At 37.8% G+C, this 24420-nt stretch overlaps 1 long non-coding RNA gene across 1 annotated transcript in view; it reads right to left on the reverse strand.

The window, feature by feature from the left end:
• LOC135322315 (uncharacterized) overlaps window positions 1–24420 on the reverse strand; it is a 243712-nt gene that overhangs the window by 34135 nt on the left and 185157 nt on the right. The window contains exon 3 of the long non-coding RNA XR_010382815.1: window positions 11182–11389. This is a non-coding gene — a long non-coding RNA (uncharacterized LOC135322315). The remainder of the gene's footprint in view (window positions 1–11181; window positions 11390–24420) is intronic.

The following is a 24420-nucleotide window of genomic DNA, read 5'->3' on the forward strand; positions in this document are numbered from 1 at the left end:
TTTACCGCAGACAACAGTGGCATATATTTACATATAATATTTGCACATGTGAACCTCAGTAACTAGAAGTGACTTCTTATCTATGCATTGTTTTGGTGGCTGGTGACTATGCAAAACTAAACCAGAGAAGGTGCTCTGTTTTAAATAAATATGTCGAGGGACTTCCAGAATGTGTAAAATAAGCAGACAATTGATAAGTATGTTTTTTTTAATTGTCACTAAATTTGGAGAAAATATTCATATGTGATTTATGCATAGAAATAGCAAAAAAAAAAAAAAGGCAATTGCTAGGAAAGGTTACTAAGAATAATTGTCTTTTAAACTCAGTAGTATTTCCCTGCCAACTTTGAGAATAACACCTGATTTTCAAGTCAGGTAGGAGCCCTTTAGTTAATGCCTCTGTATTAACTTTTCAATAAATAGTTAGGTTTTATTGTTTGCTTGTTATAGTTTAGAATCCAAAGATTCAAGAAGTCAGAAAGCCTTTCTGGGCCCCAGAAGCTGGGCATTTGGTGTCTAACAACTTTTCAGGTTTCTCTGTGGGAAGGAGCAAGCCTTCCCCGAAACTGTCTCCACTGGGGGATCTCAGGTGTCAGAAGCATGGCAAGTAGGTTCTTATCTTGGCTGATTGCAGACCTTCCTTACTTCTGACTGTGCCATTAGTAGCATTTATGTCATATGTAATTATTGGTTAAATGTAATTTAAAATAAAAAAGAATGTGCCATTCTTTTCCTTAAAATCCCCCTGCATTTTTCCATCATGTAAGAATAAAATCCAAATTCTTTACCATGAGGTCCTATATAATCTGCCTCCACACTCCCCTCTGGATTCACCATTCACCGCCTTTCCCTCATTCCAGACATTCAAAAGGCTTTAACCTTCTTGTTATGTCTCCAGCAGAGCAGCTCATCCTGTCTCAGGGACTTCACATGGCTTACTTAGCTAGGAAAAATCCTTGCCCCAGGTCTCTGCATGATGGCTTCTTCTCTTCATTCAGGACTTTGCTCAGAAATCTTCTTCACAGAGTCTTCTCTGGGCACCATTACCTACCACTTTTCCTCACTTTGCTAAGTGACTTTCTAGCATAATATATGTATTATCTCTTCATGACATTTACCACTGTGACCTTTTATTGCTTATTGTTTGTCATATAATTTGTTTTGTCTCCCTCTACTAAGAATGCCAACACCACAAGAGGTTCTTGTCTGTCTTGCTCCCTGCAGCACACATCACTCTTAGACGAGTGCATGGCACATAGTAGGACCTTGGTAATATTTGCAGAGTATAGTCCCCAGACCTTATACTCTGTGAGGCAGAGACTGCCTGTCTTGTTCACCAGTCCTTATTTATTATTTTATTTATTACTTTGATAGTAGGTCTACTTTCCTTGCACAATGCCTGGGATGTAGTTGGAAAGAATACTTTAAAAAAAAAATAACTAGAGAAATGAATGAATTCCATGGACAGATTTTGAGTATAATTAAATATATGTATGAAAATGAGGCTTAACTATGTTCTATATATTACACTACTATGTAAAAGAAGAAATTTTAATTAATCCTGAGTTTCTATATGTTATTTCAAGGATCAGAAAATTATGGCCCTTGGGCTAAATTCTGCCCACCACCCATGTTTGTAAATAAAGTTTTATTGGCATTCAACCACGTGCATTCCTTAATATATTGTCTATCCATTTGTAAATAATGTTCTATTGGAACAGAGTCAAACCATTTGCTTATGTATTACCTATGGCTGTTTTCTTCCTACAAAGGCATAGTTGAGGAGTTAAAGTAGAGACCAAGTGGCCTGCAGAGCTTAAAATTGGATATCCAGCCTTTTACAGAAGAAGTTTGCTAACGCCTGTTCTACAACACAAAAGGAATATAGCTTTAACATTGGGGCCATTGCAGGGTAAATTGTGAGGTTTGTTGTGTGGGGAAAAGATGGCCCTCCAGGAAGCCAAGTAATCTTAGGCCCACACCAGCTGGCAGAGAGCCTGCCTAAGCCATCTCTTGGCTTGGTACTGCGACATGCTGTGAGGTGACATTTTGCAGTACAGGCAGGGAAATTTCACGTGTTTTTTTTTTTTAAATTCCCTGCCCATCTTCATGTGAACAGAAAAATATTCCAAACCAGATATATCTTAGAAAAAGCACCTGAATAACAACACAAATTGGCAGCCTCTGGATAAGCAAGTCTGGGTGCCAGGGCTCGTCTGCCTTCCGCGCCTGTCTCATCGTGCAGGTTGTGGCATTAGCAGTAATGCTGGTAAAGCATCGCAGGCATTCTGTTTTCATAGAAAGGGAACTTCAGGCTCAGCCTTTTATATGCAGTCTATTTAGAAACCTTTCCTCCTTTTGTAGTTTATTTTAGATATAAACACTACAAGTGTTCCCACTTGTGTAGGTGGTGAGAGGGGAGGAACTACAAGTGGGAGGCTCCACACTGGCTTACATATATATATAAGGGGAGGCACTCGCTCCAACTCAGTACTTCAGCACAAACGTCCTTTCCCTTGAATCCAGCTCTTTGAAATTTGCTGAGAATTTGTGTTGTTTATACTTGTACCCTTCACTTTCTGTCTAGCTGAATGAAGGCTTCCCCACATGTTCCATTTTTTGATCTGAACATGTGTGCAAGCTGTTCTTCACCTACCATGTTGGGAACATAGATTTTTTGTGTTATGTTGACAGGCCTTCCTAAATACATAATGAGAGGCAATCTCTCCAAGTTGGTTTTCCAGCTCAAACCTCCTTTACCTTCAAACCATCTTTACAGAGCTTGATTTTTATTTCAGGGTAATTGTTTCTAGATGTACCATGGCTATTCTGGCTAGCTGAATGAACGCTTCTCCACATGTTCCAATCTGGGATCCAAATGTGTTGGAAGCTGTCCTTCAACTACCTTGTTGGTAGATTTTCTGTGTTAGGTTGACAGGCTTACCTATATATATAAGGGGAGCAATCACTCCAACTCGATTTCCCAGCACAAACTGCCTTAATTTGAAACTTTCTCTAGGAAACATGCTGAGAAATCAGAGTATGTGTTTCTAGATGTAACTTTGCCATTAATGGTAGCTAAATGAACGCTTCCTGACATGTTCCAGTTTGGGATCCGAATGTGTGTGGAAGCTGTCCTTCTCCTACTTTGTTGGGAACAGTTTCTGTGGTAGGTTCACAGGCCTAACTATAAACATAAGGGGAGGCACTCACTCGAACTCAGTTTTCCAGAGCAAACTGCCTTTACCTTGAAACTGGCTCTAGGAAGCCTGCTGAGAAATCAGGGTATATCTTTCTAGATGTACACTTGCCCTTCAAGCTAGCTGAATGAACTCTTCTCCACATGTTCCATTCTGGGGATCCAAATGTGTATGGAAGCCTCCCTTCACATAACTTGTTGGGAACACAGTTTCCGGGTTAGGTTGAGAGGCCTACCTATATACATAGGGGAAGGCACTCAGTCGAACTCAGTTTTCCAGCACAAACTTTCTTTACCTTGAAACCTTCTCTAGGAAACATGCTAGGATATCAGGGTAAGTGTTTCTAGATGTACCCTTACCTTTCAGGCTAACTGAAAGCTTCTCCACATGTTCCATTCTGGGATTGGAATGTGTGTGGAAGCCATCCTTCACCTAGCTTGTTGGGAACCCATAGTTTCTGTGTTAGGTTGACTGGCCTACCCATATACATAAAGGGAGGCACTTGCTCCTACTAGGTTTTCCAGTGCAAACTGCCTTTAACTTGAAACTGGCTGAAGGAAAATTGCTGAGAAACCATGGTAAGTGTTTCTAGGGAGTATCTTTATCCAGCCTAATTCACATAAATATTTCCTTTCTGAAATCCATAAGACCAGCACTATTTACTGTAGAGGAATTCAGTAACATTATCTCATGTATCATCTTTCTGTGAAACTTTAAATACATAATTCCTTGATATACCTCCCATGTAATACCTTATTCTCTTAAAGATTTAAAAAACTTACTTCTTATAAACTTATCAAGTTTTCTCTTGATATTTATGGCAAAGAAGAGTGACTGTGTTACTTAATTCCTAAGACCTAACAGATTGCATGCAATGGCTATTTATAAATGTCACTGGACTGTCACCTTATTCTTTGAATACCTTAGGTAACTTAGCTTTTGAATACCCTAAGGTTCTTACAAGAAAAATCACCAGTGGGCAATATGTTTATCTAGAAGCTAATTTGTGACTGTCTGCTTTACCTTCCACTTCTAGATTCACTCTTAAGTAGCTGGCATAAAATTAGAGTAATTAGGCAACTTAGGACCATAAAGAAGTGGAATAAAAATAGTGGTCAGGAAAAACAGTATATAAATAAATCAAGCACCACTCTGTATCTGCAACTAGTATTCCATGAGACAAAATCTTTCCAGTGTTAGTATGTCCCTACTCTTCTTACTTACTTATAGAGTGATGATAATTTGAATTCTGGAAATTGGAAATTGGATTATTTTCCATTGTATCTTTGGCACAGAGAATCCAGCACATACAGGCACTCAGTGAAGTAGAAAAATAAATTCAAAGTGATTTTTTAGCCACACAAACATATACCACACAAGTGAGCTATAGTCACTTTTGTGAAGGACACATCAAGTTTATTGAAGTAAACTTGGAGGTAAACTTAGAGGTAACTTAGACTACTTAAAGAAAAGAAAAGAAAAGAAAAGAAAAGAAAAGAAAAGAAAAGAAAAGAAAGAAAAGAAAAGAAAAGAAAAGAAACCTTTGAATTTAACGATTGGGTAAAGTGGCTTGATTTATGTCCAAAACTCTAAGGATCCCCAAATACATATTTCTCAACTCTCATCTGTGGACCTATGATTTTATGGAAAACCATGGGTTCTCTCCTTCTTGTGCCACTCTTTACTTCCAACCTTAGAACTTTGCTTTGCATTCAGTAGTATCTTTTATCTCAATATTTATTGACAGGCAAACTATTATCAGCCAATTAGAATAGTTCTGTAAACAAAATATTTTTGTGCAGGGATGCTGATCTGGTTGGCTCCTGCATAAAACTGCCCGGCCAAAAGAACTGGAAATGTAGAGTCTTGGTGGTTGCAGGGAGCCTCACCATCCCTCTAACCGATCACCCTCCTCTCCTTCTGTTGTGAATTCTCTCCCACGCTGACCAGCACAGCCACCTCAGCTGAATTCTGTAAATTATTTGCTCAGTTGCCTCCCACAGACTTGGAATTTTTTCCATATTTCTTTGTTCAAAATCTTAAGAAAGATGTCCAGTTTCTAGCTCCACATGCAAAGAGACTGGAAGACACTACTTCATTTTAACAATAAGTAAAAAGTTTAATGGATTGAGAAATCAGCAACTCTTCTAGGATCCATAAGAAAAGAGAGGACACATGACAAGCTGCTACTTCCAATTTCGGAGAGACATACAGGTAAATATAGGGAGACACGGGTCACTAGAGCAGAGACTCACCAGCAGAAACTGCCACAGGAATCAGTGCTGGAGCAAGAAAACCTGGGCTGTAATGGATAGATATTAACCCAGCTATATCAGTGATCACTTTGAACATCAATATTCTAAGTGCATCAGTTCAGGGTGGGGGACATAGCTCAGTGATTCAGCCCATGTTAACATGCATGATGTCCCGGGTTCAATTCCCAGTCCCTCCATTTGGAAAAAAAAAAAAATTCAAATAATGACTGAAAATATAAATCCATCACTAGGGGCAGTATTGTTTTGTTTTTTAATTTACAAACAACATTCTTCTCAGTCATCTCAGGAGTAAATAAAAGAAGTGTCTTAATGGGGACCCATCCCTATCTTTCACAAATTTCCCCGGCATTTTGTTTTAGATAAGACCAGAGACTGTCCCAAAGACAGTTTCTTATCTACTTAGCACCAAGTTAGAAAGTTTTGTGATCTCTTTTGTTTTCTAAAAATATATCATTAATTTCACATTTTAAAGAAGACACGGAGCCCTAGTGGTTATGAATATAATTAAGTGTATTTTCAAAGACTAAAATTTCAAGAACTGAGCCCAAGGTAAGTTCATTCTTCTGGATCATTGTTGAATATTTCCAGTATGTAATTTTCCCAACTCTGTTGTTATGCCTTAAAGAAATAAATGTATATCTGGTGGATTAGCCAGTGCATTTGGATAATTTTATTTTCTTTTTAAAAAGAATCATAATATCTGGATCACATTGTGGACAAGAGGTTCGAGTTTAGCTTCATCAATATGTTTTATGTGCATTTCTTTCTTTACAGTTCTAGCAATATTTGAGTCTTCTTAAAGTTTTACAAACTTGAAAACTTTCTATAATGTATAATCCACTGATTAAAGGGATTAATTATAAAAAGCAATCATGAATTTCACAGTCATTGTTTCTAATTTAAAAATAAGTTCTTTGTGCAATTCTCAACATCTGTAAAGTTAAAATAGAAATTTCTCTTTCCTTCTCTCCAATTTTACATGGCAGAGATAACCATGGTTAACATTTTGACATGTATCTTTTCAGATTTTATTTTCCTATTCACATAGAAACATGCGTGTACATATATTTTAATTTAGTTTAATCTTTACTGTGAAAAATTTCAAAGTTCTGGAAATTAGAATATTATAATGAGCCAATATATACCTTTCACCCAAATTGAACTCTTTTAATTTTTCCTCAGTCTTGCTTCATCCACACTCCCACCCAATGTCTTCCATCCCTCACTGGGTTATTTGTATAAAAAAAAAAAAGGCATAATATTTTATTAGTCAATACTTTAGTATTTATTTATCTCTAAAACATGACATTTAAACACCATTACCATACCTAAAATTTTCTAAATAAATAACTTCAATAAAATGAAGTAGTGTTCAAGTATTCCTAAATATCTGAAAAAATATATAAACTATATACATATATATAACAGAACTATACTAGACATAATGCTAGTTTATTGCACAAAAATTTAAACTAACAAAACAGGTAGCCCCTTTGTATATGTAACACTTATGAAAATAAGTTGGCTTTATATAACTCCTTTGTAGATAAATGATTAAAAAATTGTTTATTTATCATTTGCTTCTTAAAAATAGAATATTAATTGCATAAAATATATTTTCTTTCAAATTCATACTTTTTTCCCAATACTATCTTGACTTGTTTACATAAGTCAACCCATATTCTGATTTATTTTAAACACTCAGTATGTGCTTCTGTCTGTTACTTTATTAGAGAGCAAGAATTCTTTATTATTTTTAATAAAATATACTAGCAGGAAACTACTGGGATTCTTCCATTCACAGAGTCAAGCAATGATACCTGTTTTGTTAGATCAAGTGTCTAAGACTCTCAACTTCCAAAAGATTACATGGACAAAGTTTAAAGCGTCATAAATGATCAACTAACAAAGTTAAAAGTAAATGGTAGATGAAAGAACATTACTGGGATGCATTGGGATCTCTGAGCTTATGTTTTACACTCCTATTAATTTATGAAATTCTATCTGAGGTCAGGCTTAAAGCTCACTTCTTCCATAAATGTCTACTAATATCACCTATCTTTTCATGTATGTATTTTCCAAACCTATATCTTTAGTGAAATGCCTTTTAATGACTTTTGCCCATTTTTTGAATTGAATTGTCTTTGTTTCTTTATTTTACTGTGGAGTTTTGATACGGACTTAAGAGATGAATCCTTGGTCAGATGTTTGGTTAGCAAATATTTTCTCCCTTGCTCTAGCTTCTCTTTTTATCTTCTCAACAGTCTCTTTCATATAGCAAACATTTTTCATTCTGATGAAGTCCAATATGCTGATTTTTTTCCCTTTATAGGTCATGCTTCTGGTGTCAAGTCTAAGAAGTCACCACTCAGCATCAGCTCCCCATGGTTTCTCCTATGCTATCATCTAAAAGTTTTATAGTTTATGTTTTACATGAAGGTGTGTGATTCATTTTGAGTTAATTTTTGCATCAGGTGTAAGACTTAGGTCAAGGTTCATTTTTTTCTATGCATATCCAATTGTCCCAGTACCATTGGTTGGAAAGACTTTTCAAAAATTTCTTTTTGTATATTTGTCAAAAATCAGTTGCCTGTCCTTGGGTAGGGGCTATTTCTGGGTTTTCTATTCTATTCCATTGACTAATGTGTCTATTGACCAATATAAATTTTATGTAATGGGTCTAAATATTTCCTACTACACAATCTAGTCACCTGTCTACTGTAGTCTCCTCTTCATTGCTGTCCTCAACCAGGTACTCTTATCATTATGTTCCTGGTGTAAGTTTTTTGCTTTGGGGGTGGCTTTTTTTGGTCTTTAAAAAAGACATAGAGAATCTTGAATATTATTCTATTTAATGGTATTTTGTGAATTTCCTTGGGAAGAATTTAGTCTCTTTATTAAGCTTTCTTAGAGAGAAAGCTCTCAGCCTCACCATTCAGTATGTTAGCTGTGGGCTTTTCATATGTAGCATTTATTATGTTGAGGTAGTTATCTTTTATTCTTGTTGGTTAAGGGTTTACATCATTAAAAGGTGTTAAATTATGTCAAATGCTCTTTCTGCATAAATTGAGATGATCATGGGTTCCCTTCACCTTTATTCTGCTACTGTGGCATACTAAATTGATTAATATTTGTATGTTGAACCATTCTTGCATTCTAGGAATATATTCCACTTGGTCACAGTGTATAATACTTAAAAATGTGCTGTTAAATTCTGTCTGCTGACATTTTCTTGAGAATTTTCATCAGGGATACTGATCTGCAATTTTTATAGTGTCCTTGTCAGGATTTGGTATCAGTGTAATGCTGACACCAAAATTGAGTCTGGAAATGTTCCCTCCTCTTCAATTTCTTGGAAGATTTTGGGGGAGAATTAGTGTTAATTCTTCTGTAAATGTTTGGTAGACTTCACAAATGAAGTCTTCTGGTCCTGAGCTTTTATTTGTTGAAAGATTTTTGATGACTGATTCAATCTCCTAACTAGTTTTGGATGTTTAGATTTTCTATTTCTTCATGGTTCAGTCTTGGTAGGTTTTGTGATTCTAGGAATTTGTCCATTTCATCTCAGATATCCAATTTATTGGTGTACAATTTTTCATAATGCTAACACTTTTTATTTCTGTAAATTTTATTGTAATATCCCTTCTTTCATTTATGATTTTAGTTATTTGAGTCTGTCTCTTTTTTCCATAGTCAACCTAGCGAAAAGTTTGTCAATTTTGTTTATGTTTTCAATAAAGCAACTCGGTTTTATTGATTTTTCTCTGTAGCTTTTCTGTTCTCATTTTGAATATCTCTGCTTGAATCTTTATTATTAACTTCCTGACACTAGTTTTGAATTTAGTTTGTTCTTTTTTAGTTCTTTAAGGTGTAAATTGTTGATTTGGGAATCTTTCTTTTTTTAATATAAGCATTTGCAGGTATAAATTTCCTTCTTAGTACTACTTTTACAGAATCCCTAAGTTTTGTATGCTAGGTTTTCATTTTCATTTGACTCAGTTTTCCTAAATTTTCTTATGATACCTTCTCTGACCCATGGGTTGTTTAAGGGTGTTAATTCCTCACATTAGTGGATCTTCCCAGTTTTTCTTCTGCTATTGATACCTAGTTTCATTCCATTTTGATTTAAAAGATTATTTATATTTCAATCTTTTTAAATTTACTGAGACATTTTTGTGGCCTGACATAGTGTAACCTGGAGAATATTCCATATGTACTAGAGAAAAATGTGTTTTGCTGTTGTGAAGTGGAGTTTTCTATATATATCTCTTAGGTTCAACTGATCTATAATGTTGATCAAGCCCCCTATTTCTTTATTGACCTTCTGTCTTGTTGTTCTACCTATTATTGAAAGTGTGTTATTGATGTCTCCTACTATTATTGTAGAACTGTCTACTTCTCCCTTCAAGTTTTTCAATGTTTGCTTCATATATTTAGGAGACTCGATGTTTGTTACATATATCATTATAAACTATATTTGTATAACAATTCAATTGAAAAATAGGCAGGAGACCTGAATAGACATTTTGCCAAATAAGACATACAGATGGCCAACAAGCACATGAAAAGATGCTCAACATCACTAATAATCAGAGAAATGCAAATCAAACCCAAAATGAAGCATCACCTCACACCTGTCAGAATGGTCATCTAAAAGAACACAAAGAACAAATGTTGGCAGGGATATGGAGAAAAGGAATCCCTCATATACTGTTGGTGAGAATGTAAATTGGTGTAGCCACTGTAGAAAACAGTATGGATGTTCCTCAAAAAGCTAAAAATGGAACTACCATATGTCTCTTGGTGTATACACACACACACACACACACACACACACACACATACATATATACACACACACACATACATACAATGGAATACTAATCAGACATAAAAAATGAAAATTTGCCATTTACAACAACATGGATGGACTTGCAGGGTATTATGTTTGGTGAAATAAGTCAGACAGAGAAAGACAAATACTGCATGATATCAATTATACATGGACTCTAAAAAATACAACAAATTATAAACTAGTGAATATAACAAAAAAGAAACAGACTTATAGGGAACAAACTAGTGGTTACCAGGTTACATTGTTTGTCTTTGTGTTGCTTTGTTAAGTGACTGCTAGTTTGTCATCATTCAGGATCATCAGGGTGTGCTTAAATAACACATTACTCATAACAATTGAATTATCTTACTTTTTGGAACTCTTAAGAGTTTCTTCATTTCTAACATATGAGAGTTTTCTCTTGCACAGTGAAAAAAAGTGACAATGAATATATGTATGTTCATGTATAACTGAAAAATTATGTTCTACACTGGAATTTGACACAACACTGTAAAATGACTATTACTCAATAAAAACGTTTAAAAAGAGAAAAAGAAGAAAAAAGAAACATTTTTAACACAAAATAAAGCACTCAAATGTAAAACAGAAAAAAAAAAAAAGTTTTCTCCTGGATCCATCTCCCTTTAATCCCTTGAAACTCTCATTTTAAAATGTTGCTTTATGGTTTGGTTTGAAGGTTCTAACCCTAGTCTGTATTAACTTTTATGTTTTCCTTTTTTAAGTTTAATTGAAAAGAAAACTAGGAAAAAAAAAAAAACCTCTGGCAGCTGTGATACTAACACAATTATATTACAATAAAAGTCCTATAGAATATGAAAAGCATTTTTAAACACCTGTAAACAGGACTTACCTGCATGAGGTATGGTTATTAACCCTAATGCATGGATTTTCCTTGCTTCTGCTTTTGAAGTCCATGATGCTGAACTAGCAGAGTATTTTTTTGATGTGTCCCTCCATGGTGTCATGCAGGTGGTCCCCCTAGGGTGGGATGGAGAAGGACCAGTAATACACCGGGCAGGAGATCATGTCTGGTGTGAAAGTGATGATCGTGACTTATGCTGGGAGGAAAAGAGTAAAGGGAGCATTAATTTAGAGCCTTTATAGTTATGGTCAACAGACATGACAGAATTTCATTTTCAGCAGTAGATTTTTTTTTAAGATTCAGAAAACTTAATTCTTTCCTGTAAACTGGACATAGCTAGTGAATATCTTAAAATCTTTGAGCAACTGCTTTAAAGTAGTGTAGTTACTTTACTTTTAGTCTTTAACCTAAGGGAATATCCAGAAGTCCAGTGGCAGTTTAAATGCAAGGGCCTGATCCTTGCCTATTACATTTTTTAAGTACAGTAAGTATAACTGTAGACTATGGTACTGTGGATAACTGAAGAGCTGCTTGGATATGTTATATGTAATTTATATTTTCAAAAATTAGAAATATCATGAAAATCAATCAACCTTGGAGTTCTATTTGGTATAATTTAATCTTTAATAATGTACATTTAGATAGCCCTTTTGTATATATAACACTTATGAAAATAAGTTGGCTTTGTATAACTCCTTTGTAGATAAATGATTAAAAATTTGTTTTTTTTATCATTTGCTTCTTAAAAATAGAATATTAATTGCATAAAATATGTTTTCCTTCAAATTCATACATTTTTTTTCTATACTATCTTGACTTGTTTAGATAAGTCAACACATATTCTGATTTATTTTAAACACTCAGTATGTGCTTCTGTCTGTTACTTTATTAGAGAGCAAGAATTCTTTATTATTTTTAATAAAATATACTAGCAGGAAGCTATACTGGGATTGTTCCATTCACAGAGTCAAGAAATGATACCTGTTTTGTTAGATAAATTGTCTAAGCCTCTCAACTTCCAAAAGATTACATAGACAAAGTTAAAGACATCATAAATGATCGACTAACAAAATTTAGTGTGTTCCTTGATTAAAAGTATAAATATGGGTCAGTGTTAAATTCAGATGTAAAGCTCTTATGAATGACATGAGTTTTCTCCAAAATTCCTTAATTTGGGCTTTAAACCCTCCAGTAAAAAACTGGTTTGAAGGAAGAGGAAAGTCGAGAATAGATCCAATCCAAATTCTATGGGAATAAACAAAGCTAAATGTTTCAGTCATTTTTTTGAAGCAGAACAGATATGTTTTCTGATATGATTTTAATAGTATTCATCTGAACATACGGTTTAGACACTGTGAGACCACAAACCAACAAACAAGATCTCAGACAAAGCAAGAAAAACAACTAAGGGGATTTTCTATTGCAAAATTTCCCCAAACTAGAACTGTAATAAGAAGAACAAGTCTGACGCCGTATTGGATCTGTTCCTTTAGTTTTAAGCACTGTGTCCTGTTTTCCAGGCTTAATCTTGCTGGCTCTGCACCTTTTGTAAAACAATGCTGCCTTTGGCCTGAAATCTACAGGAAAGCCTATTCTTGGGGCTCTGACCTTTAAGGATGTTAGCACTTCTGCACTTATGCAGAGATGGCAAGTTGCAAAATAGATAATAACCTTTGTTTTGTTGGAGGTTTACAGGGACACCATAGCCTGACCCACATGGATGGCTGCAAGAACAAAGAATGCCTGCAGCAAGAAGTTTGCACAACCAACTGCACCCCCTCCCCTTTTTAGTTTAAAAGGAGCCTGAATTCTGACTTGGGCAAGATAGTTCTCCAGGATGTTAGTCCCCCATCTTCTTGGTCTGCCAGCTTTCTGAATAAAGTTACTATTCCTTGCCCCAAAACCTCGTCTCCTGATTTATTTATTTATCACTGTTGTGCAGTGAGCAGAACAAGTTTGGCCTCAGTAACAGAACCAGCTTTGTCATTTCCTCTGATGTGAAGTCTCTCTGGGTGTACATGTGCTTGCCTGGTGGTGGTGGTGGTGGTAGACAAAAATATTTCAATTCTCCTAGATTTCAATAGGCTAAAATTCCCTGTTATTTAATTCAACTCTAGACTTTTACAGAATCACCTGCAGTTGTGCTTCTGGAAGCTACAAAAATTCCAACAAGGAAAATAATTCTATTGTCTCCTGACAAGATACTTTTCCTCAAAACTGAGCAGCTCTGAGACACACTGCAGGAGTACAGATAGATGCAGTGTGCTTCATTTCCCATGCTGTTCCAACACAATTTTCCACTTATATCAAAGTATATTGAAATCGGTCTTCAACAGCAGATGCTCTGGCATGATGCAACAATGTCAATTCCACTTATTTATTGAGCTATAGCAGCTTTAGAATGATTTTATACCAAACTCCTGCTTGTTGCCCTGTCTTCTCCCTGGTGGCTAATTCCTTCTTCTTACTTCCTAAAAGTTCTCCTGTTATGGGAAGTTAGCCTTTACTGTGCACATTCGATTGGGAAGCCACAAATTAAATATGTGAGGGGATGACATACATATTTAATTCTTACTTATACATACATACAAGACCTGTCTCTTGGAAGATGTCACCTCCTAATGTGGGCAAGAGGAAGGTCTATAGTTCAATCAATGATCTAAAAGCAGTTTTCTAGGATATAATAAAGCAATGCTTGAGTTATAAGACAGAACAACTCCTGGATATGAATCAGTGGCACCAATCAGTGGGTGCACGTGTGTGCACACACATGCTCATGCACACGGAGCAGCCTTGGAGACACTCCATACCTCATCACCCTTAAGGTTAGGGTCAGGGTTAGGGTTAGGGTTCGTTGATGTCTCCTGGTGGCTCTGGGGATGCAGCCGGTCACCGCCCTGGGGAGTCATGGCCCAGGGAGCAAGAGGCTGGCCACAGACACTGCATGAGGTGAGAGCACGAAGGTCTGAGGTGGCCGCTGAAGGGGCTCAGGGGGCCCTGGTGGAGGGGTTAGCATGGCAGCCGGGGCAGATGCTGCAGGGGCTCCTGCGCCCAGGGAGCCCTGGGCATGCAGACAGGCCCAGGCTCACGGGGCTGGGGCTCTGGCCTTAAAACATCTCTCCGCACACTGCTGCAGCTGCACGGTGGCTGTCAAAGGCTTTGGAAGTCTTGTTAAAAAACTGCCCCTCTCCTTGTACGGATGAGAATTTTTTTAAATAAATGCACTCCTCATCCCAGCTCAGAGGGAACTTTCATGAGCCGATTTGACTCTGTGTGTGCCCAGGCCCAGCTGTGAAAGGGGAGCAGGACCCGAGGCCTCTGACATGAACAATGGCCTGGGGGGTGGCAGCGACGGCTACGCTTGGCTGGGGACAGAGTCTGGGGGGCTGGGGGCCAAGACACCTGAGAACTCGGTGAGCAGAAGGAAGAGACTCTCTTCTTCGCTCCTTTTCCCACTCTCCTCTGGGGGGCGCTGTAGTCAGAAGGAGGAGGCGGAGGAAAGCAGACACTGCGCATGCCTAGATCTCAGTGTAAGCTCATCATTCTGGATTCAAAAGTTCGTCTGCCCAGTGTGGGATTTCCTCCGAGTAGAGCAGTTGTCTGCATGTTCTCCTGGTACTCTGGTCTGTGCATGTGAAAACAGGAAATCAGGAGAAGTCCCGGAGATTTCCATTAAACAGTACTGTGAACAGCTTGCCGATGCATTCAGTCAGGGGGAAGTCAAACTGATTATCTCTGTTTTCCCTAAAATCAATGTGAATTAACAGCATATTTAAGGGGACTCATGGGGTAAAACCTCCCTTCCAATATCTTCCCCTAAGAAACTATTCAAGCTTTCAGAGAGATTAATCGACAGTGAAGCTGACGGGAGAAACAATAAATGGTTGTACTTATGTACTGGTTTGATCCTGTGCTCTGCTAATCTATTTCAGCATATAAATTAATAATAAGAGGCAGTGGGATAAAAACAATTCCCCTATTTCTCCAAACTGAAATAATCTCCCAGCTCTCAATATTTTACTTCAAAGTAGAATTGCACTAAATTGTCATTTCTATGGTTTGTAGGGAAAAAGCATGACTGACCGAAATAAGAGAAGGGTTATCAGAAATAACCAATCTTTTTCTTGAATATGGTACAGAATTTCTTTCATATAATCCTAAAAACCCAACTCATTAAATAAAAGGCCATAAAGTCCAAGAAAAGAAACTCAGATGAGATTTATCTTTCCCTGATCAATGGTGACTGGTGAGTCTCTGTCACACGTGCACTGTCTTAAATACTGGGACTCAAAATATCCCTAAACAGTGAAGGTTTCAATTTAAACCAAGAAAATTACATGGGAAAAGAACTTCTGAAGGATATCTAAATTCAGATAGATAAGGCCCACTGATATCAGCAAAGCTATGATGAACCATCAGGGTTTCTCAGAGAAGTGCCCGTGCATCCCAGCAGCTCAGAGCAAGGGCCCTGGAGCCAGACTGCTGGCTTCAGCCCAGCTCCACCCAGACCAGCTCTGTGACCTTGGGTAACTCAACCTCCTACACTTGCGTTTCCCAATCAACAAAATAACAAAACCAACTTTTTTTAGAGCAGTGGTTCTCAGAACTTCTGGTCTCAGAACCCCTTTACAACTTACAAAAAAATTCATGATAACCCCAAAATTCTTGTTTATGTGAGTTACAGATTCCTATATTCATCATATTAGAAAGCAAAACTGGGAACTTTTAATATATTTATTAATTAATTTAAAATAATAACATTAAAGTTATTATATGTTATCATAAAAAATATTTTTGAAAAGTAACTTTATTATCCCCAACCAAAAATATTACTGAAAAGAGTGGCAAGAGTTTCATATTTTTTCCAAATTTCTCCAATGTCTGGCTTAATAAAACAAAACTAGATTTTCAGATATGCTTTTGCATTTAGTCTCTTGCAATTATGTTGCTTCAAATTGAGGGATATGAAAAAATCCAGCCTCCCACAGATGAGTAGTTGGAAAAGGGAGTGTTTTAGCAGTCTTTTCAGGTAATTGTGACTATTCTTGATATTGCACCACAATTGAATGAGTGGTAGTTTCAGAAGGGTGAGTTGCAATGAGGAATGTGATCAGAGATCATCTTTTTCACTTACTAAAGAGTAAAGCTTCAAACTATACGGAAACAATTAGCAACAACAGTAACAATAAACAAGACTACCCTAAAATTAAAGAAGTGTTTTCCTTAGTTTAGTGTGCACAATGGCTGCTGCAGACCACCTCACCTCTCACTACTTCACACTATTCAGAGAAGCTGCAAGTGCAGATAAATAAACTCGGGCAGCTTCTTCCTTTTTATCAAAACAGCCAATCAATGAAGAAAGTTACTAGGAACATTATTTTGCCTTAGTGTCCTGGCTGCAAAGTTCAATAGGTTTTGGGTGATCTCTTGGGTTCTGTTATATTAGTGTACAATTTTACAGAACATAGGAATTTTTCAGGATCACATATATGGAATAATAAGAAAAACACATATTACTCAGATAATAATAAATGCTATAGAAAAAATATGAGAGGAAATAGAATTGGAGGAAGAGGCTGCAGTTTTACGAGGAAGAAAAGGGAGGTTTCATGGTGAAGGTGGCACTGGGTGAGGATCAGAAGGAGCTAAGGAAGGGAGTCACGCACTTGGCAATAGAGAGCATTCCAGGCAGCAGGAAAAGCGAGAACAATGGCTTGACGTGCAAGTGAGCCTGGTGTGTCCCAGGAATGGCAGGAGGACCTAGGAAAAGCCGAGCACAAAGCACAGCCAACCAGTTTTTGACAAAGGTGAAAAATAAATTCCATGGAGCAACTGAAACTGGAACCTTTAAACAAGTGGTGATGGAGAAACTAAACATCCAGAGACAAAAAGATGAACCTCTACTCAACCTTCACATTTTACAGTAAAAATTAACTCAAAATGGATCATGAATTTAGGTGTAAAACTATAAATCTCTTATTTAAAAGGTAGGACAAAATTTTTAAAATCTAGAGTTAGGCAGAGGGTCTTACACCTGACACCAAAAGCACAACACAGAAAAGAAAAAAAAAATGACAAATTGAACCTTATGAAAATTGAAAACTTTTGTTCTGCAAAAGTCCCTGTGCAGAGGATGAAAACATGTGCATACCTTAGGAGAAAATATGTCCAAACCATGTACATGAGAAAGGACTAGCACCTAACACATATAAAGAACCCTAAAAAGTCAACAGTACAAAACAAACAATCCAAATAGAAACTGGGCAAAAGATATGAACAGACATTTCACCGAAGAGGGTCTACAGATGGCAAGTATGCAAGTGAAGAAATTCAACATCATTAACCATCAGAAAAATGCAAACTAAAACCACAGTGAGTTATCAGTACACATCTATCAGAACAGCTAAATTCAAAAATTGTGACAACACTAAATGCTGATGATGTAAGAAAAAAAAAAAACTGACTCACTCAACCATTGCTGTAGAAACAGAAAGTAATACAGCCACTCCAGAAAACAGTTTGGCGGTTTCTGCTAAAAATTAAACGTATAACTACCGCGTAACCCAGTAACTGCACTCTTGAGCATTCATTGCAAAGTAATGAAGACAGAGTCACACAAAAACCTGGACGAGATGTTAACAGCAGCTCTAGTGATAACAGCCCAAAACTGGATACCATCCAGACGTTCTTCAAAAAGTGAACAGTTTTGCAAACCATCATCTGTCCTGGCATACTACTCGGTAATAAAAAGGAACACACTATGCATACGCACCACAACCTGGATGAATCCCAGAGAATTCTGCCAAATGAAAATAATCTAATCCCCAGCGGTCACATATGATCCATTTATACAACATTCTTGAAATGACAAAACTATACAAAGGGAAAACAAATTAGTGGTTCCTAGGGTCAGGGATTTGGCAATGAAAGGGCAACATGAGGGACCTTTGTCATGATATAAATGTTCTGTCTTGGTGGCATCAGTGTCAGGACTCTGGCTGTAACAGAGAACAATAACTCTGCAACATATTACCGCTGAGTCAACTGTATAGGGCCCCCAGCTCCCCTCTGTATGATGTGTAAGAACTCCATGTGAATCTATAATTACCTCAAAATCAAAAAATTTGATTAAAACAAATGCTCTGTTAAGATAATGAATATGAAAGCCACAAAGTAAGAGGAAATATTCTGGTGACATACATGAAGAGACTTATAGCCAGATTATATAAGGAATGCCTACTACTACATGATAAGATGAAAAGGTATAAATAAAATGAACAAAAGACTTGAAAAGCACTTCACAGAGGAAGAAATACAAATAGCTAATGAGCAGACAGGAAAGTGTGTAATGTTATCTGACAGTAGGAACTATAATGGCCAAACTGAAAAAGACAGACACCAAATGTGGACAAATATGTCACAACTGCAACCCTCCCCCTCCTCACTGGTCAGAGTGTAAAACCGGCACAGCCACCTGAGTAGAAGGTTTGGCAATTTCTTATAAAATTAAACACCTACTCAATGACCCAGAGATTCCAGGTCTAGATATTTATTCAAGAGGAAAGAAAGCAAATGTCCACATGAATAATTTTACATGGACAGTCACAGTAGGGTTAATTATAACACCCTAAACTGGAAACAACAGAGATGCACATCACCGAAAATGAACAAATTGGTAAATTCAACACTGTGGAGGAATTTCAGATATTATACTGGGTGAAAGAAGCCAGACACAATTGCCCATATTGTATGATTCCCTTACTATGAAATTTAAGCACAGGTAAAATCAATCTATGTGCAAAGAAATCAGAAAAATGGTTGCTTACAGGGATGGAGACTGACTGGAATGGACCTAAAGAAATTTGATATGGTGACAGAAATGTTCTAGTTCCAGACTGAGGTGGTGGTGGCATGAGTTTATACATCTGTCAAGACTCACCAAATTGTACACTTGATATCTGTGAATTTATAAATTTTACCTCAAAAGTCCTTAAGGCAGCCATCTATCTATCATCTCAGAAATACAGACAATCCTTTCTCAGTTACTGCCTCAAACTGCTTTAAGGCAATGACTAATGGCCACTCTGGGGGTCACCAGCACTTTGAGACACACCCTCCTGAACTGCCATGCTAATGAGATTGCCTAGAGCTCCTGAATTTCCAGTTCTCCCATTGCTGTTTAAGCCTTTACACGTCTTACTTCCCTATCACATGGAGTCAACAAGGTGATAGCTTCTATTCATGCTGCCAGTACTACTACCAACCTGACAATGATAGAGCATCTACTGTGTACCAAGGAAGGAATGTTTGAACAAATAATATCTCAGATATCCCCACAACAACCCCATCAGATGGGTCATATTTTTAAATGCCCATTATACAGGTAAAAAAACTGAGACAGAATGTGGTTATGTAACTCAGTCTAGATCACATAGTAATTCGTAGGGTTAAGGTCAAATACCACTGTCCCTAACTAATTCCACCACCATACAGTTGGCTCATTGCCCTTCTGGTTCCAATGTAAACCAAAAGTGGGTAGAAATATAATTGCATGATTAAACATCAACCTTAGGGTTGGCAAGCTTTAAATCAGGCAGAGTGTCTCATGTTTCTGTTTCAAAATCCATAAAATGTACACACAAACATGCCCCTCACACCAGACGAAGCTATGTGCAGGAAAGCATTAACACAACAGCGGTCAAAGGTCATCAGTGCCTTAGCCAAGTGCTTCCTGCATGGAGCGTCCAGTGGACAGGGCAAACTGAGGCATTAAAATGAGTATATATAATTTCCTATAAGCCAAATTACATAAACTCACCTATCCTACAGAAAAACCACTATTATGTAGCGGATTGAAAACTTACATCATTCAGGCAAGATGAAAAAACAAACAAAACAAAACAAAACACAACTGGGAGAAAATTGGCTGCATCTGACTCCAATCTTCTGAGAGTTGCTGAGAACAAATTGTAACTCACTGTGGTGGCAAAAAGGGTATTTTCCATGTTACTAACCACCAGTTTTTCAAACCAAAGCAAGTACAGATGAAATCAAACAAAATGATCTCTCTACACATAAACCTATTAGGAAACGATGAAATTCTAAACTCTAAAGCAAAGATGACTTTACTTTATCTCGAATTACATTTTCTCACTGTTAATGAGAATCATGTATCATTCGTTAAGTACGCTTGACTTAAAAACTCCTCTCTCGCCATGGTTGCAAACTTTATAAAAGCAAGAACTGAAATTTCTAATAGCTGTGTTATCTCTGTAACAGTAAGAACTCGTCCTTACACTCAACAGTGTATTTAAGCTAATAAGCACAGGAAACATATTCAGCAGCATCAGTCATTAGGAAAATGAAAATCAGAATCATAATGAGAAGACCTGTTCCAGGCCACACACTGCAATGGCTATAATCAAAAAGACAAGTAAGAACAAGTGTTGGTGCAGCGACCGTGCTGGGATGAGCTCTCTCCCCGCTGCCTGCCTCCACTCCCCGCCTGCCTGTAGGGGGAAGAGGGGCGGGAGGGCACCAACTCTGGATTACTCATCCCCCCCCAGCTAGTTTTCACCTCCACCCCAAGTATACTGATAAGCAATGAGTTAAAAAACCCTGGGCCATACCAGCCAGTGTTCCAAAAGCATACAGTAAACATATGCTTTCAAATTGCCAGATAAAACATTTAAGATGAGGCCATCTCAGCTGCTTCTGAAGTTGTGACTTAGCCAAGTTCTTTTTTGTCTAAGAGCAGTGACATTTACCTAAACAGGGCTTCCACAGCAGGAGCCCCCAGCTCCAGCAGCCTGCTGTGCACCACACAATGGCCTTGAAAGGAATGTCTGGTCACAGCTCAGAAAGGAACCAGAACACCAAGATAAGCAAACAGAGGATAAAACCCCAGCTTAGGAAAAAATAAATAAATAAGCTTCACTGGGCAGAATCATCAGCAGCCACACACAAACAGCATCACTAAAATGTCACAAGGATGACCAGGAGGTAGGAAGGAAGAAAAGGGCAGTGAGTGGAGTTACAATTACCCGGACTATTAAAAGGCCTAAAAAGAGGAGGCATTTCCTCAGATCTGCAAGGCTTAAACCTTGGGTGCACCTCCTCATTTTGCAAGGATTCTGTTGTTCTGCAATGTCTGCATGTAAGGGGGACTGGCAATTATATTCAAAACGGCATGCAATCTTTTTACGACAGATAGCTGACATTTTACAGTAAGACATCATTTTGATTTCAAACTGTTGGGTGATTCTTATAATGACTTAAGGAGCTCTAAGGAAATAAAGTATCAGCAGGTGATCAAATACTAAGAAATTCCTCACTTCACAGGCAGTAATCAGGTTGAAATACTTCCGCCATTACTTCCAAAAATAGAGCCGACAGTAATATGCAGGCCTTCCTAATTTCAAAACTATAATTTCCACAAATGGTAAAAATACATTCATTTGTTTCTGCATGAAACCATTGTGAAGGAAAAGCTGGGCTGGTCTAACAATATAACTCACAAGTCTAAGTATTGGAATACTGATCTGAGTTCTGCTAGACTAACTTGTAAATCTAGGTTAATTAGTGTTGGTTTGCTGTTTATGTTTTTTTGCTAGCCAGCTGGGTTTTCAAAGATACATATCTGGCTTTGGAATGTTGGTTTGCTGCCTTCCTGCCTCCACTTTTGTGATGATAATGCTGCTAAAGCTGTTCCATGCCTATTGGCCAAATACCCCAAGCTTGTACTTTACCCTATTAAACCTCATGCGCACGTCTTGGAGGTGCTCAGAGCTTCGGAGAAGAAGCCCCTCTGAGTCCGCCGGTGTAATACATCTGAGTACTCCAACCCTCTGAGTGGTGCTTGTTTCTTGACTGGCCTGTCGTTTCCGTAACACCATCAATAGACTTGTTTGTGATCTGTGTCAGGGCATCTAAGAAAAATAGCTTGGGGGAAATTTATTTAAATCGGTGCTTTTCAAACTTTGGACCCCATACTCCGCTTACTAAATCCCATCCTGATATGCTTACTAAAGTTTAAGAATCACTCATTTAAAGATTTTCCTCTCTTCGCACAAATTTTGCAAACATTTAAAAAAATGAGTTTCATGTTTGAAATACAAAAAAAAAAAAAGCCATCAATATAAGTACATCCCAACACGTCCATGAGCAAAGATCAGCAACAGCTTCCAGCAGCTGTGGCCCCAGCATGCTCATTAACCCTTTTTCACCCAGCAGGGCAGAGTAGGCCCAGAGCAAATTCCACCAAGGAACAGACACCGGAAAGTCATTCAGTGCATGCGCTTTTGAAGGAGGAAGCCCCAGCCATCACTGTGATTTGTTTTTCTGAATGTCAGTACGAGCAGTCAGTGCAAAATACTTTAGTTTTATGACCTTCACAACATGCCCAATGCCAAGGCCCCTGGGCAAGCACATAAAGGACGTCCAGAAAGGAATTAATAACAGCCAGGCCTCCCCTAGGTGGCCAGTGATCCTCCCCGTGTCAGTCACATGAAAGTGCAGAATTAACAGCCTGGTCCTGCCATGCTCTGCAGGCTCAGAATGGTTTAAAATTGGGAGGTTTCAAAAACTTAGGTCCTGGCACTCAGCATTATGATGCTGCAAAGGAGAAGGGAAATCTTTACAGCGACTGCCGTCTAAAGCACAAAGGCTTCGAGGATAAAGGGCAGCACTGAACTGCCAGTAAGTTGGCCTGAGCCGCCTGCTCAGGATTTTACAGCTCCAAAGGTAAAACGTGAAAATACTCCGACCTACCTTTTAAGAAACAAGCAGATGTGACTAAGGAATGATTATAGCTGTGGTTCTTAGCTTTGGAAGCACACTAGAATCTCTGGAGAGTTATTAAAAGTGCTAAAACCCAGGCCACCCCCTAGACCAATTAAATCTGAATGTCTGGGGCTGGGGCCCAGGTATCAATATTTTTCAAATTTCCCTTGTGATTTCATTGGGCTGCTAAGGCTGAGAACCATTTAAGGGAACTGAAGATAACCACGCACAGTTATCTGACATGAGCAATCTTCCCCTAAATATGTTCAGACTTTCCGTTTTAATTAATAGAACTCTGTTGCCTAAAGCAAGAAATCACTGTGACTTAGTGATTTCAAACTTATTAGTATTCATTTTTTAGAAGCTAAACAGAATATTTTAAATAGTCAATTCACTTCTTCATTAAATTTGTTTATTTGTTTCATTAAATTTCATTAAATTTATTATATAATTTAAAAAGAAGAAGTCTTTGTTCCACAGAGTTTGATTTTCCAATTTACCCATAATCTGCCTTCTCTGTTGTGTTTTGTCTTTAGCATTATTCATTCACACTTCAATCAAAAGAAAGGCAAAGAAACGAAAACAGAGAAGATGAAAAGTCTAAATTTACTCATTTTTTAAAATGTTGAACCAACTAGAATTCAAAAAAGACTATATGTTTCTGCTTCAAATCTGCTAAAGTTCAGCTTCACCCAGGAGTACTCAGGTGGAGAACTGGTCAGGTCCCCCTGAAGAAGAACCTCTCCCTGCTGCAAGCCACACACGTCAGCTCCAGCCGTCACCTGTGTCAGCCCGTGCACAGCTCGTTTCCCCTCCACCCCAAGATGTATTTATACTTCTGCCAACATGAAGTCAGCCCTTCCACTCACTGTCACTTTTGTGTGTATCCCAGCACAGCACCACATAATTAAATCAAGAAGTATATACTTCCAGAAAAGTGGAGACTCTGATCAGCACAAAGACTGAGAATTTGGAGAAGCTAAAGATTCGATTTATCCACACTTTTTGTATTACTCAAATAGCATAGTATTCAAGGGCTCATTATGCAAATAACATCACATTGTCTTCCAAGAAGAGTGGTCACCCCAGCCGGCGCTAATAACACCTGTAAGAACCAGAAGGAGACATTCCAGCTGTGGAGACATTGTTGATGACCAAGAAGAGTCCAGGCCCTGGTGGCCCAGGGCCACACTGACTGTGTGAGCAAGTCTGTTTGCCCCTCTGTGTCCCAGGATCTGCAAAATGGGGGTCATAATCCTGCCCGCATTATGGTGAGGATTAAATGCGTTGGTATCCGTACAACAGCTGTTAACTAATATTAGTACAAATTAACTCCTGCCCTTCACGTCCGATTCACTGTTCCATGTCAGGAAACTTAAGTCCCAAATGAAAAGGCAGCTCCTTTTGTAGTAAATGACAACTTCAAAATCACTTCTGACAGGCAGA

This window comes from Camelus dromedarius, chromosome 2 (genome assembly GCF_036321535.1).
Source record: "Camelus dromedarius isolate mCamDro1 chromosome 2, mCamDro1.pat, whole genome shotgun sequence".
NCBI lineage: Eukaryota > Metazoa > Chordata > Mammalia > Artiodactyla > Camelidae > Camelus > Camelus dromedarius.